This window comes from Alosa sapidissima, chromosome 1 (genome assembly GCF_018492685.1).
Source record: "Alosa sapidissima isolate fAloSap1 chromosome 1, fAloSap1.pri, whole genome shotgun sequence".
In the NCBI taxonomy this organism is placed as follows: Eukaryota; Metazoa; Chordata; class Actinopteri; order Clupeiformes; family Clupeidae; genus Alosa; species Alosa sapidissima.
Window position 1 is genome coordinate 34769199 of NC_055957.1, and position 14297 is coordinate 34783495.

Below are 14297 nucleotides of genomic sequence, written 5' to 3' on the forward strand. Positions count from 1 at the left end.
AAGGTAAGTTACATAAGGTAAGTGCTTCTCTATATTTACATTTAATAATGATACATTTCATATGTCCCAGTATTAAAAAAATCATATGAAACACGGATCCAATTGAATCAGGTTAACATTGGAATGGAACACCTTTTTATTTATATTCGCTTGAATTTTGTTTTGGTCAAGTCATTACTGAATAATGGAAAATAATATTGTTAGCTTTTGTCTGTCCAGACCAGCAGTGTACAGTAGAGCCTACACTGCTTACTTCACCCCTAAGTAGCTAAACAGTTAGTTGTAGAAACTACTTTCCCTAGCTAAGAAAGTACTTAGCCCTCTGACCAATGTTTCATGTGTAATTCAACTTGATTTGCATTTCGATGAAAATTCTGAAATGTATATTATTTTTCCTTTTCACTAGTCTTTTGAATTATGGAGTGTGGGAATACATCTACTGATGCAACTGGACACATCGTCAGTGATGTTCCTGGAGTCATTGGGTGTTTCGGGTCTTTCAACATCATACACCCTCATCCAGGTGACCCAGCCGGGGTTGATCAGACCCCAGCTTGTGTCAAGATGGCATGCTAGCTACCACGACTCCATGGTTCTCCTCTCTTGAGCCACAGCCATCTTGAGGCCCTCTCTGCCGCTTCGGTAGTATTGCGGATGGCTCTTCTCTTTTGCTGTCCGACGATGCCTAAACGCCCGAGTGCGCTGGCCAAGGATCGGGCCGCAAAGCCTCTGCACCCTACCTCGACTGGGAGGCACTTCGCCCTCCATCCTGACTGCTGGCAATCATTGACTAACCCCATGTACTTGGAGAGCTTCCTCTCATACGCTTCTTCCAGGCGATCTTCCCATGGGACTTTCAGTTCCAGCATTACGACCTGCTTGGTGGCCTCTGATACAAGGACGATATCAGGGCGGAGGGTGGTGACCGCAATGTTGCTGGGGAACTTCAGTTGTTTCTCAAGGTCCACCAGCAGCTGCCAGTCTCTTGCCGAGGTCAGGATGCCTGTTGGTGCTTTCTTTGCTGAGGCAACCTGCTCCCCAGCCTTGACAAAGGTGATGGTGTTCTTGGGGGGACGCAGCTGCTTTGCCCATACCAATGTTGATGGCTTCAGCTATAGTCTTTAGGACTTGGTCATGCCTCCAACGGTAACGCCCTTCTCCTAGTGTTGTTGTGCAGCAACTAAGAACGTGTTCCAAGGTGCCTCTCTTGGAACATAATGGGCAGGCAGGTGACTCTCCTAAACCCCATACATACAGATTTGATGGACTGGGCAACACGTCGTACACTGCCTGGATGAGAAATTTGATGCGGTGGGGCTCAGCTCTCCAGATCTCAGTCCAGGTTACTTTCCGCTCCAGCGCATTCTCCCATCTTGTCCAGGCCCCCTGCTGTCTCATGCCCACCGCCCAGCAGGATCTTATCTCCTCCACATCAGCCCTCACTTCCTCTTGGATCGCGCGCCGCCTCTCCTTCCCCCTGGTGTTCATTTGTGGAGTTGGAAAGGATCCCAGACCAGCTCTGCCTCGTGTCACCACTCCCACCAAAGCCCTGTGCCGCAGCCTAGCTTCGGCCATCTGTACGGCCTCTTCTGCCTTCCACTTTCTACCCGTCCTCACTTGGATTCCAGCATTGGCCACCTTTGGATCACTAGAGTCCCTGTACAGCACCACTTCTCTAACCCTTGCTACCTTGAACTCCTCCTCTAGGGATTTAAAGGGCAGCTGCAGCTTGTTATTGCGCCCGTAGAGTGTGATGCTGCTCAGGCTCTTAGGTAGCCCCAGCCATCTCCGCAGGTGGTTGCTGACTTTCCTCTCCAAGGTCTCTACTGTGGAAACTGGGACGGCATAGACAAGGAGAGGCCACAGGATCCTGGGGAGGATGCCGTGCTGATAGACCCATGCTTTGAATTTTCCAGGTAGCCCGGATTTGTCCACGGATTTCAGCCAGCCATCCAACTCATGAATGTCTTACTCATGAGAACTCATGAGAATGTCTTACAGGCATTGGATCCAAAGCTTTGTATCATTTGTGGGAAACATTTTGAAAAGGGCAAGAAAAAAGATCCCTACTGTATGTCCAAAACCCCACAGTAGAAGGCCTCCAACGCATACTTACCCTTGCTCAGCAGAGAGAGAGATGGTGATGTCCATAAAACTCTGGCTCCATATACAGATGATATTTCCTCCAAAATCAAAGTTGCATATCATGTATCATGTAGAGTGAACTACTGCAGTAAGACAAAAATCAGTGAGCAGCAGCAAGTTGCAAATGTTGAGAGTGAGAGAGACCGAAGCATCTGCACCAAGAAGGCTGAGTATCAAATACTGAGAGTTTCGAATACTGAGAGATTGTTTCATTTGTGGGAAGGCCAGCTCTAGATCAGAACCTCTGACAGCCATTTCGACTGGTACAGGGGCAATGTAAATTATAGGCCAGGTATACTTGCGTATACAAGGAACTTGGTCTCTGCATTTATCCCATCCGTGAATTAGTGAACACACAGTGAACACAATTAGGTGAAGCACACACTAACCCGGAGCAGTGAGGGGTTAGGTGCCTTGCTCAAGGGCACCGTGGATGTGGGCATGGGAGAGCAGTGCTCAACCACTTCTCCCGCCTTTTTCCCTTCTGGGTCGGGGATCGAACCGGTAACTCTTCGGTTACAAGCACGAACCCCTAACCAGTAGGCCACGGCTGTCCCCAGTACCAGAGACAAGGTCCTTCGGGCAGCTTCTGAAAGGCTTGATGAAGATATACATTCAAATTCTTTCATGCCCAGATCTCTTTGCATATGATGCCAAATACCATAAAATGTGCCTTGCACACTACATCTCTAAACAAAATATAACAGCAGCCATAGAAAAGAATCAAAAAAGCAGACCAATGTCTATAACAAAGTGTTTATTAAGCTCACTGAAGACATTGATAAAACAGTATTGTCCAAAGATATAAAAGTGAGATCTCAATTCTTTGACTGAAAGCTATGACAACATACTAATGACCATTGCTGAGCAAGAAGGTGTGTCTATAGTTCAACACAAGAAATATAGATCCTGGAAACTAAAGGAAAAGCTGATACAGCATTACAAAGACAGGCTTGCATTTGTTCCACGTCCAAGACAGTCAGATCTGATCTGCTCAGATACTATGACCATATTGTGCACTGAGGGAAGCTGCTAAACTCACAGAAATAACAGTTTTTTTTTTGTGGAAAACATATGTGGTGGTCATATTTTGTACCGCTCTGCGGTACATCTAGTTCAGTAATGACTTGACCAAAACAAAATTCAAGTGAATTTTAATAAAAGTGTTCCATTCCAGTGTTAACCTGATTCAATTGGATCTGTGTTTCATATGAAATGTATCATTATTAAATGTAAATATAGATCAGCACTTGCCTTGCAGTAACAATGAATTTATGAACATTCTTCTCACCACTGATAATGTGATTTGGACTTGAGACTGTATTTTGCTAGTGTTCTGTTTTCTTTCATTTTGGACACCTCATACATTGAGTGACAGAACACCCTAACTTGTCATACTATATTTACATATTTGGTATTGGATTCAGTACAACCCCACCTTTCCCATAAGCCATCATATGCGTTTCTATAATAATCCCTGGTAAAGCAGCTACAAAGTAAATGCAAACATTCTGCATAGATATTCATTTTTTGCATGTCCGCTTATTTTAGGTGTATGTTTACATGTCTCTATTCATTCCATACATCAAGATATTCACATCCAGTCTTTTCTAGTAGGTAAAGCAACTTCCTGACTATAAACATGCCAAGTTTCAAAACTCTCAGAGCTTGTGTGATTGATCTGCACTAGTTTATATGCCTTTACTCCCATACGGACAGGCTATATTTTAGTCCTTTTTTGGTTTTGGGGTGTATAACAATATCTGTTAATTTAACAATCTTAGCAGTAAAATATTTTTAGCGAAGAATCCATTTCATATATGGGAGACCTTAGAGATAAGGAAAAACATTGTTGTGTTTAGTTCTACCTCTGGTAGGGGTATCTTAAAAATGTGGGGCCATTGTCACTAGCCTACTGCTGTAGTATACTGAGCCCATTAGATGACTCTGGTGATTCTGATATGTGACCCTGCAAGGCGAAACCAGTCATTTTGCGCACGGTGCTATTTTGAGAAAATCCACGATAAACAAATGTACAGGTTAAAATGTCGAATTTCACGTTTTCGCATAATTCGACAGTATACAGTCTACACTTTCATATTGTGAACAAATTTCACGGATAAACATACGTTTTGACTGTTAAACCCTTACTTTATTTAGGTGAAGATTCAACACATTAGCAGTCATTCCCTTTGTCCACGCCGCTATAAGGTTTTACGGTAGTATACGGTAGAGCTAATTTACTCATTAGGCCACTCATTACTCGTTACTCAATGTGTCAGCTCTATATCATTCTTGGCAGATGTAACCAAATATGAATGTGAAAGACTTGCCTTTCAGGGCACGAACGGTCAAAAGCACGAACTTTTAGAAATATCCTGCCGTCATTTTAGGGACCAGGAGAAGTTTTCCAATGAAGTAGGCTAGCACATTTTAAAAGTAGGCTAGGCTATACACAATCTGTGTACACAAAACTTCCTCTCCCCTTACTTCCCCCAAAATACATTAATGATATTCCATAGTGACACCTTATGACCGTCCCAGGTATTAACTAGGGGGCAGAAAAAGACTCATTGCACTGTTGAAACTGCATAGTCAGTCATCCGCTTCAAAGTCACGCTACCGTAAGGCTAATTATAGCTGTGCCTTCACACTATCGCACGTGACAATTTACTTAAAAAGGTGATTTTCTCCTCTTCTGGTGTATTGTGACAGGAGAACCATGCCAACTTTGGATGCGGTTATCTTAGCGATACTTTTTGCAATACCCTCGATATACATATAGTTGGAAAGCTTAGTTTATGGCCATTCGTGTGAGTACAATAACTTAATTTTGTAAATTTTACCAAAACGACTGGTTTCGCCTTGCAGGGTCATCTGGTTCCCCAAGACTCTCACTTTACCCCATCCTTTCTCTCTCTCGTCATTATAATATAAGCAGTCAATCAGTCCCAGTCGTTCATGCTTAAGTTCCCCACCATTGACAAACCTCTTCAGTTTCCCTGTGGCGGTTGGCTCAAAGTTGTGTCTCCAATTAGGGCTATCACATGGGTGCCACTTCCACCAGAGAAGATGCATCACATGAGAGCAGGCTATGCCAAACGGTGTCATTTACTGTGCCGAACTCTTCTGAATCATTTCATATTTATCAGCTCTGGGGAGTGATGGGGCTGAGCAGGAGAGAGAGAGAGAAGGAGAGAGTGAGTGAGGGAGAGGGGGAGGCTTCTACATCAACAGAAGACTTGTTATGTGTTGCTGCAGACAAACACTCGACACAAGAGGGAATTACTTGGCAAGTCTAGCGAGCTGCTCAACTCTTGTTTTGTGTCTCACATACGTAAATGACAGCAGCATCATCTGTCATCTCATCACGCTTGTGTGTGTGTGAATGTGTGTGTGTGTCCAGAGGTTTGAGGCTGTTGTGTGTACAGAATCCACAGTGGGTGGGAGTGTACATACAGCTTGTGTTTGAGTTTGGTTGTATGTGTGTACATAAATCTATGTGTGTGGGGAGAGTGTATGGTGTGTGTGTGTGTGTGTACACAGTCTAATATTTGTTTGTGTGCGTGTCTGTGTGTATGTGTGGTCAGGGAATCAGCTATGCACTGTTGTCTTTGAGCCCCTGATTGTATCTCCCTGTTCCTCCCTTGTCAACTGGAGGTTCCATCCCACCACAGTGTGCAATCGCTGTGGTCCCTTCTCCAGTCCAGTCCCACGGCACGCGCTCACAGCTCGGCCCACCCTCTCATCCCCCTCCCCCTGTCCTCCCCATGGCCCCGGCACTCAGCTCACACCCCTCTCGCCCTTGCAGATGATGCTTAATGGGGGATGTGTCACTGTAAAGACACAGGTTCACACCCTGGATCAGTAAGCACACTGACAGGCACCCCATGTCCCGAAACACATCTCTTGTTTTGAATATTAAAAATATTACAAATATTTTAAGCAATGTACATGAAGTCATTCAAATGAAAGTGTAATTGGTGTTGTTATAGGATCCAAGTGCAGTGAAGATGCTGTGATTACTAGGCTCTCAGTGCCCCAACATATCTATTGATGTAGACTGGAGCTGAAAGAAGAAGGGTAGACTTGGTATGGAGCCAAGACTGGCTGGTTGTTGTTGGGAGGGAGAGAGACACAGACAGGGTCGGGGGTGGTTCTGTGTAGTAAATAACCGCTGACATTTGTTTACTGCAACAGTTTCCTGAATTGCAGTGAAGAAGATGGTATACCGTGTGAATTGATTCCCAATATTTAGAACGACACATTTCAGCACGACTGTACCTATTTTATTGTTTTACACCACTCAACCAGTCAGTGGAGACTCACCACCAACAAAGCCTCCTGAGTCCCTACGCTACAAATCAAATGCATAAAACGTGGACATGTGGAGCCGGGCTACTTCAGCCGACTTACCAGGAGCTCTCACAATCAAGGCTTCAACCAGCAGGCCCACGTGTCACTTCACTGTGCCGAAAGACACCATTTTCTTTTGCAGTGTCTTTCTCTGAGCAAATGATTTCTCTCTGTGTTTACCTCTTAATCATTCCCTTTTTACCGTTCCCCTCAAGCCCCTTTGCTGCCCCTCAGTCCCCTTAAGATCGCCGCCTCTCTCTTTCTCTCTCCTCATCTTTCTCCATCCCTCCCTCTCTCTCTCCATCTCTCTCCTCTCTCTCTATTCCTCCCACCTTCTCCCTCCCTCTCTCTCCCTCTCTCGCTCCTCATCTCTCTCTCCCTCCCTCCATCTCTCTCCTCTCTCCATCCCTCCCACATTCTCCCTCCCTCTCTCTCTCCTTTTCTCTATCTGTCTCTCTCCATCCCTCCCTCTCCCCCATGCCCTCCGTGTCTCTCCAGCTGGCCACAGTGTTTGCGTGCTGGGGTGGCTTTCCCAGGTAATTTAGCCGAGGCCTTTCATGTGTGACAGTGCTGAGCGGCCTCACCTCCCCAGTCTATCATTTAGCAGCTGTCTGTGCCAGTGCATTAATCAGTCAACAGCAGCCTCGGCTGACATTTGTCATCCCCAGACAACTCTGACAAGCAGGAGGGTGCGGCAGTGCAGGGCACTTGTTCTCTCTCTCACTCTTCCTCTCAGTCGTGAGTCTCTCTCTCTCTCTCTCTCTTACTCTCTCCATCACTCTTCTCAGTTGTGAGTCTCTCTCTCTTACTCTCTCCATCTCTCTTCTCAGTTGTGAATCTCTCTTTCTCTCTCTTACTCTCTCCATCACTCCTTTCAGTTGTGAGTCTCTCTCTCTCTCTTACTCTGTCCATCTCTCTTCTCAGTTGTGAGTCTCTCCCTCTGTCTCTCTTCATCCAGCTCTGTTGCTTTCTTCTCTTGTTCTCAAAGTGCCCGTCATGATAGCCTCCTCTCTTCATTGGGCGTAATGCTTTATGTTTTCTCCTCTCTGTATCCTTCCCTTCCTCCATTTGTTATATCTTTTTGTGTTTTTCTCCTCATTTTTTATGTTGCGCCCATAGTGTTTATCTGGCTTGTTTTATTTTGGTTGTAGATTCCCTTTTCCTCTCTGTTTCGTATGCATATCGCCTTCTGCCTTTTGGCTCTTATCTTTCCTCACCCCTCCCCCATTCCCCCCGTCTCCCTCAATCTCTCTCTCTCTCTCTCTTTCATTCATGCAGACCGCGTCTCCGATGGCAAATCCACTTCACATCCTCATCTCTCCTCTACCCTCTCTATCCATTCCTCTGTTTCACTCCATCTCTCTCTCTTTCTCTCTCACACTCCTCCAATTTCTCTGCTGAATGCTAATTGGCTTAGCAGGGGTCCTTAGCAAGCTCTGTAAAAAAAGAAAGAAAGAAATAAGAAGCACGGTCTCAGGCATACAACGATGACCAAATTGTTCCAGACTGTGGCAAGACCCCAAGGAATCCCCGACAGTGACATTTCTCAAGTCTACCTGTTCTCTCGAACGCTGTTTGCAGCACGCCCTCATACAAATAGAACAATTTCACACATTTCTCTTCTGCTGTGCAGTCAGGAGGTAGAAGTGTGTGTGTGTGTGTGTGTTCGTTCACGTGTGTGTGTGTGATGGGTAGGGGTGGGGGGGAATTTTGAGACCTTGATGAAAAATTGCAGAAAATATGGCAGGGGCGAGGTGACAGCTGGGAAGGATGCGGCGGCTGATAAGGAGCACAGCTGCCCGTGCAGAGAGGAGCGCGGAGCTGTGAAACACCGGCACTGCCAGCCCGCCCGCATCACCAGGGGCCCGCACAGCGACGCCACGAATGAAAATTGAGTTTCTGAAGTTCAAGGATACACCGTTCTGCTGGGTGTGTGTGTGAGTGGGTGTGTGCGTGTGCGTGTGTGTGAGTGGGTGTGTGCGCGCGCGTGTGTGTGTGCTTGTGTGTGTGTGTGTGTGTGTGTGTGTGTAGGTGGGTGGGTGGATGTGCATTTCCAGTGCACACGCTGATTTTAACAGTACAATTGAAATGGAATAAAATACAATGGCAGACAAGTACGTAAAGAGTTAGCTCAAAGAAAAATGAGTTTAAAGAAAGTGCCGTTCCTTAGAAACCACAGCCATAACGTGTTAAGGAGAGGAAGGCGATGGTAGGGGAAATGTAGGCAAATTTGAGTGACACTGAACCACTAATCTGTATTTCTGCTACAGCCTCAATGGTTAATCCCTTGTTTGACCCACAGGGTTAAATCCTCATCTTCCAACACCCCACTGAACTACACAATCATCATGTGGCTAGTTGTGTATCAGACATGCCACCAGGGGTTCATGAAGAGTGTGCCTGTGTCTGTGTATGTTGTGTGTGTGCATCATATCTCTGTGTATGTGTTTTGGGGGGGGGAGGTGCCTGAGAAAAAAAGCTTTACAACCCATGTCTAGCCAGTTGTTTACACACTTGTCGGTATTGATTTGAACAGACATAATCTTCAGCCATTTGAGCTATGTGTTAGTTATTGCACTTATGTCATCTTCGGTTTTCACCTGCTTCTCCAAAACGATGTGCTCTCCTGCCTTCTCTCTCCTTATGTGTCTGACACAGGAGATGCCAGAGGACTGACCCAAGGTCAGGAGTAAAGCGAAAAAAGCTTCTTTTCAACTACTGCTGCTGATGTCTCTGCACACTTTCGAGCTACAACCTCTTGTAAGCAAGCTATTAAACTTGACAGAGAGGTGGCTTCCTCACCCATATCTGAGCATGTGTCAGCAGGCTTTATTTGTCATGGGAAGTCAGTTCTGAATCAGAACTGCAGCTGCCGGGTTAAAAGAAAGAAAACAAGAAAGAAATACAGAAAAAAAGAAAGACAGAAAGAACGAAAGAAAGGAAGAAAGAAAGAAGTTGTCCCCCGAGCCCCTTCTTTCTTCCACTACAGTATCTGTCACTTTCCATCTCTCCGTTACCTCCTCTCCCTCTTTATCCCCTCGCTACTCCCTAACTCTCGCCTCGCAGCCCACTCGTCCTCAGTGGTCGTGCAGCCGAGGGCATCACCCCTCTCCTCTCCGTGTGAGCAGGTAACCCGGCTGGTGGTACGCAGGCACAGTGGACCTTCACTGGCAGCCCACTCAGAACCTGAACCCTGTGGGGCTCAGGATGGTTTGGTCAAGATCAGTGGGTTTAGCTGAGCGCTGAGGTTAGTAATGCGAGCTGTACGCTCACCACTCTTTGTGTGGCCTGACAACATCCCCACCCACACAACAGCAACTGGACAACAAAATGGAGAATATACTATGTGCTTTGCTCACATATGATGCCTAAAGACAAAAGGCTTGTAATCCCACCTATTACACAAGAGAAGATGGGGCTTCTAAAGAATGCCTACACAATAGCTTTCAGTCATGTTCCGCACAAAAAAAAAGCAAGAGAGACGTAAAACAATTAAACAAGATTCTCCGCTGCTTACAGAACTTGTAAACCAAGAAACAATATGCAGCTCTAAAGACATTAGGTTATAATTATGTAAGGGATAATGTATAGAATGCATCCCATTATCGGGAAAATAAGTCCACATGCAATGTCTCTTTACATTTATTTGTTACCATTTCGTCGTGGCTTTTGCTGCAGCTGGACTCGACTTAATTAAACGGCTACATTTTACTTGACAGTGTCGACATAAGAGTGACATGACAATGTCATGAATGTGTCATAAACAAGTCATAAACGTGTATGACATAACGCTTCTGATATTGTGACATTCGGGTTTTCTCATAACAAGTTAGGATTAGGGTTAGATTTAAGGTTAGAGTTAGAGGTTAGGATTAGGTTTCATGTGTCATGACAGTGTCGTGTCACTCTTATGTCGATACTGTCAAGTAAAGTGTTACCAATTAAACTCACACTCCAAACAACTTCAAGGAAGTTGGAGGAAAACGGAGGAAACCAAAGGGAAATGGAAACTAAAGTGTGGACTGTTTAAAGAGGTTGTGTAGCTCTCGACCTCATCAGTATTTTAAAGTGCACATTGCTCTCATTCAAGGACTGCATAGTACACACACACTCAAAGACACATTCAAGTAAGTTTGGAACAGAGGGAAGCAGAGGGAAATAGAAACTGAAATGTGGACTGTTTAGAGAGGTTGTGTAGCTCTTGACGTCATCAGTATTTTAAAGTGCACATTGCTCTCATTGAAGGGCTGCTTAATTGGCAATTACTATCTGATTATGCCATTGTTGTAACCATTAATAGCGTCTGGTCTGATATATCTGTCGTCTGTAAAAATAATTTATACCGTTAGCCTGCTAGCTTACGTAAGCTAATTTAGTTTATCACCCGGAGAGAAGAAATACTTTTTTCTGATTGGCTGGCGGGGTGGCTTTTAATTCTGAATATCGGGACACCTATGAAGTAGATCTGGTAAAAAAAGTTTAATCGCTGTTCCATATCAATGCTTATGAATGGTAACTATAACAACGATAGTAGAACGACGGTTGAGCCTGGAGGCAGGCCTCGCAACAATGGAATCAACTGTAAACAAGCTAACTGTCCATGCTATCGCTATGTGTCCAGTTATACAGAATTAATGGACTCGGCGGAGGCAACTCCCCTCCGCTGTGCGTTGGGGAGTTCTTTGCCCCTCACCCTTGTCCATTAAAGGATAATTCCGGTGTGATTTTGACCTAAAGTGTGTTGAAACATGATACCGAGTGTGAACGTATGTTTCATAGCTCACCTCGGCTTGTCCCCTGCACTCAGAAATCTGGTGCTAGTTAGCCAATGCTACCAACACAGTGTTTCGTTGTGGTGCCTCGGGCATCGGCCTAGCCATGCAAATAAATCACTGTTTTACACCATTTACGAGGCTCAAAGTAGCTCCATACTTCATTGGTAGACTTCCGAAGGCCTTGACATTTAAAACGAGACATAGAGAACTTTGAAAAAGCACTGGTAGTTTATTTACAAGACGATTTATACAGGCAGTACCTTAAGGAATTTTACCGTTCAACGCCATCTTTAATTTACTGGAACTGGAAGCAACTGAATCCATGCATTTTCACTGAATTATTTTTGGAATCTGATCTCTTATTATGCCTGTTCGTACGTACTCATCGCTCGACTTATCGTGACTTTTTAATTTTTTAATGTGAAAATCATTGAGTATGAACAGAAGTTTATGAAGGGGGTAAATTTACTAATCTAATTTGCATTATGATGTCACTGGATGGTAACCACCGTGAATTATGCACATTTCAGTAAATACTTAAGCAATGCTATATTGCTTTTATACAACAATTCTACCACAAACTAAATAATCTGAAAACATCCCGTTATTGTTTAAAAATGTTAATTTCGACATCGTTCTTACGTATCAAAAAATAGTTCCCTTTTCAATAGACCTCTTGGTTGCTAGGTAACCAACATTTCAGATCCCTCGTTACGGGTCTTTGTGGTTTACGTGTGTTCTTGAAAGAAATGTTGAAAGTCGGGCTGAAATCACATTCATATCTAGGTTTGCTGCATGCATGTTACAAGGACACTGGGCCATGTCATGTAAGGGACATGGTACTGCAAAAAAATGGAAACATAGTCTACATTGCAGAACCACTCAACTTTATTAATTTTTGGTGAATAAATGTCACACTACTGTGCACAGCCTGACGTGACGATGCTAGCACGTTAGCAGCGGTTAGCTAACGTTAGTTATCTACAAGTCTCCTCCAAGTGACAATCATATTATACACAATGCTGCCAATGCTGAGAACAATTAGCATCCTCGTTTATCTTACTTACATTGAGTTGACTGTGTGGCTTAATCCACAGATGTGGTGAAGCACTGTTTCGTTATGGTTTGCTAAGGAGTAACCCATTGCTTAAAATAGTGGAGGGCTGGGATGAAAACATTGTGTCAAATCTTCGCATTGTATCGCGGAGTGATTTATTATTAGCTGTGCAAAGTCTGAGTTGAAATGTCCAGGGATATTCCAACTCATGGAACGTCTCTCGGCCAATCAGAAACAAATAAATAGTTCCATAGAACCCAATTGTTGTATAATAGATGTTGAACATATTTGAGCAGTTTTACTTTCTTTTTTTGTCATTTCACCCACATAACAAAGGAACAGGAAAACAGTCACATGTAAACCAACAATAGTAAACTATTACTATAATCACAAACCCTATGCTACTACTGTATACAATAAAGACGCCTGGTCAAATCAGTTCCTATCGCGGGTGACTTTGTAGTTCTTCAGAGCCCTATTTTTACAACCCCTGCTGTCTATACCACGTCCATTACAGACACTATCATCACTATTGCCACTGGCACCTCCAGCTATGTTGGGCAGAGGGTCGAAATAAGCATGTTATGCTTAGTGGACACTGTCGCAAAGAAGCACCTCCATTCACAGACGCACCGTGACTATCAGTCAATAGACGATTGATCATATTCTCATATTCTCTTTTTCAACATTTGGTGTATTTCTGCTTCAATTTGGGCAACACTATGGCCCGTATCGCTTCCGCGTTATGGAGGAAATGCACGTCTTCTTCGTGTGTTTCTCGCGTGCTTCCTAAAAACTTTGAAAAAAAAGGTTGAGCTTGAATCGAAGCTCTGGGTGTCTGCCAACTAGTGGTCAATAGTACAAATGAGATTTTACACTGTACTCGGGTCTATCGTCTGTTTTATTCAGTAATGACGCATGGGCGGTTAGAGGGTTAAGTCAACTCTAGGGCCAGGATATGGAACAGAGAGTTTCAAAGGCAGATGATATGGCGGTAGAAGGTCTTCATCTGGCAGCGCTCAGAAAGTTAGGGTAAACCACCTGTAAAATGGGCGTTTAACTCTCAGGGCCCGTCGAGGTTTAGTGGCTTGTGTCAGAGTCTCATCGTTTGGCAGAGGTCCATCTTCCCTTCTCTCTCGAATCCCCAACACTAAACTCTCTGACAGAGAGAAATATCTCCCTCTAAAACACCTGTCTCGCACTCTCTCTCTCTTTCTGTGTCTGTCTGTATCACTTTACACATACGTGTGTGTGTGTGTGTGTGTGTGTGTGTGTGTCAGTCTGTCTCTTTCACTCAAACAGACATATGCACACAAACACACACACACATATACACATGCGCACATGTATACTCACACAAACTTAATTTAGCTCATGGAAAGAAGTAGCAGGAATTGTCAAAATGCTAATTAAATTAGGTCAGTTTTTGTTTTTGATAGTTATAGAAAATGTTTTCAACATGCTTCAAATTAATTGCCAGTGAGAGAGCGAAAGAAGGACAAGCAAGGGAAATGAGTCTGCACAACATACCCACAAGGCATCAGCTGCAACAGATAAGCCAAATCTGACTAATAGTTCATTATTTTATGAATAGTATAACACATGGAACACGAGGTGTCTTATCGTATAAAAACTCTACATTACACTATTACATTATGTCTAACCCGTCTAGGCTGTATGTCTACTTTGAGACCACCTACAATAAATGAACAGTAAGCCTACCCCCTCTGGTCGTCCCACTGCTCTAGGCACACCTGTGTCTGGGCCTAAAACAGGAGCAGAGCACCATTTGTCCCAGGCTGGCTGTCACTGGGACAGCCGTGGCCTACTGGTTAGCGCTTCAGACTTGTTACCGGAGGGTTGCCAGTTCGAACCCCGACCAGTAGGCACGGCTGTGCCCTTGAGCAAGGCACCTAACCCCCTCACTGCTCCCCGAGCGCCGCTGTTATTGCAGGCAGCTCACT

At 44.4% G+C, this 14297-nt stretch overlaps 1 pseudogene; it reads right to left on the reverse strand.

The window, feature by feature from the left end:
* Positions 1-505: 505 nt before the first annotated feature.
* LOC121696623 lies at positions 506-2400 on the reverse strand (annotated as a pseudogene).
* Positions 2401-14297: the final 11897 nt, after the last annotated feature.